This window comes from Tenrec ecaudatus, chromosome 7, assembly GCF_050624435.1.
Source record: "Tenrec ecaudatus isolate mTenEca1 chromosome 7, mTenEca1.hap1, whole genome shotgun sequence".
Classification (NCBI taxonomy): Eukaryota; Metazoa; Chordata; class Mammalia; order Afrosoricida; family Tenrecidae; genus Tenrec; species Tenrec ecaudatus.
The window spans coordinates 27,055,322-27,057,647 of NC_134536.1; the positions used below are offsets into that span (position 1 = coordinate 27,055,322).

Consider the following 2,326-nt stretch of genomic DNA (forward strand, 5'->3'; position numbering starts at 1 on the left):
TGAAAAATAATGTGTATGAATATATGTTACATAATTTGTTCCACAGCAAAATTTGTTCCATAATATTGAGATTATTTGAAAAATGGTGGAATGACACTTTAAACTTTCCCCTGACTTTGTCTCTGAGTTCTAAGAACCCAAATATTCACAAACTGAAATATCTGGCTATTGTCCTATTAGTGTCTAGAGAGCACTAAATATTCCCAGTTCCAGATAACGAATTTATAAAACAAGTTTTCTTCTTAAACAACATTGAGGAGTCAGTTATACCAAATGTTTCACATTCATATGCTCGTTCAGAGAATAAGAATGGAAGGCAAATGAATTAGAATACCCCGGAGAACACTTTGCTGAGTGAAATTAGGCAATCACAAATGGACAAATATTAAATGACAAAATGATTTATAAGGGGGTAGAAAAACAAAATAAAAACAAGGTAAAGACTTTCATACCAAAGGGAAGAGACTTTGGAGGTAGCCAAGGACGGGTGGGGAAGAGAAGACAAAACAAGAGGCTAGACTGTTGGTGGTGTTGACTTGTGTGGCATGGGAGATAGTAGTCTATAAGAGGAGAACTAAGATCAGGTGTAGTATCTGTTCTTATTAGTTTAATACCCTCTATCTGACGGCAATATGTTGAAAGATTTTGGAACAGGGAGATGGACTAGGAGCTTGCATGCATTGACCTGGTGCTGCAGTACTTCCAGGAACAGTGAACACACACACACACACACACACACACACAAAGAGAGAGAACAAAAAGCCAGAGATCTGGTGAGGTGTGAACTTTTGGAAGTCTGATTAATTGCTTAAACTTCTGAATATCAAAGTCCATAACCTGAACTATAAAACCTTACCTAATTAGCTATTTAAAAAGTTTCACAAAATGAGATTACTTCCCTAAATAAAGAAAAATGATAGAAACTTCACTTGGATTAATGCAATATATACAAAATCAACACTCAAAACAAATTCATTTCCATCAAGTTGTTTACAAAACATTGTGACCCTGTAGAACAAGGGAGATCTGCCTTTGTTTTTCCAAGGTTGTAATGCTTTATAGGTTTTAAGCTTATAGTATAAAGCTTCATCTTCCTAGGAAAGAGTTTGTGATTTTGAACTGATAACTTTGGGGTCATCAGCCCAGGACCTACCCACCACTCTGTCAGTGTTCCTATAGAAGAAACAGCATGCCATACTTAAATGATAATAAAATAGCAAAGAAACTTTAAGCTCTAACCTAGGTTTGAATCTTTGCTATGCCTGTTTACAAATTCTTTAAAAGTAGACTTCAAAATGCCTTGTGAAATGATTCTAAGGATTCACAATAAAGCATGCACAATGAAGCAAAAATAGATTATTATACAATTTGTGTTGATTTTCTTTTTGCAAAGCACTCATACTGCTATTTACATATTGCAATAAAATACTAAAATACATAAAAACAATATAATAAAACAAATTCTTTCTTCCTAACAACAATAGGACTGAAGTAGCTTCTGTATAGTCATACAATTTTTATCCCAAAGGGAACAGCAATTAAAAATGTGCACACCTTACATCAAATTTATGGTATCAGTGGTAGTTACATAATCTGTTGTCAATTTGAGAGGATTACGATGGAAAGGGTATAGTTCCTCCTGTCAATCAGGTCGGAGATTGATAAACTCATTTGAAGTCACTAAGGAGATAGAGAGCTCATTGGATGTGGGACACATGCTCACTCTCTAGGAGACATTGCAGAAGTTATATAGAGACAGGCTGATGGCATTCAGAACCTCAGAGATGAAGGAACCACATGGAGACCCCTGCCAGCGCTGAGATGCCTCTACCACCACTGGATCCACAAGACTTTCCACCCACTGGCCTGTGATCTTCCTGTATTCAGCATCGTTGCATGTGTTGCATGAGTCTGAAGAGGGATTTATAGACTAGTACTGGACATATGGGCTAATATCAGACTAATGGACTTGATCTGGACTGGTCTGGGATGTTTTCTCAATATTCAATTCAAAGCTCTTTTTCATACACATATGAGTGTCTATGAATTTATTTCTCTAGTCTACCCAGACTAACACAGCATCTAATGACAATAAAATAATAATGTTAATGATAATAAAATGCAGATTCTTATTTTTAAATAGTTGCTAAATGGCACTTCTTCAAAATATATGGTAAAATTCTTTATGGAACTCAGAAAATGTGAAGGCTTTAAGAATAGCAAACATTTTTTGCAATAAAGAAAAGCATGTATTACAACATACATGAGAGGACTTGAATATTTTGTTATTATTCTGTTTATTTCTATGATATGGGTCTGTAGTGCA

The 2,326-nt window shown here is 35.2% G+C and overlaps 1 pseudogene; it reads left to right on the forward strand.

Annotated features, from left to right (window-relative positions):
- Positions 1 to 552: 552 nt before the first annotated feature.
- LOC142453888 (U2 spliceosomal RNA) lies at positions 553 to 722 on the forward strand (annotated as a pseudogene).
- Positions 723 to 2,326: the final 1,604 nt, after the last annotated feature.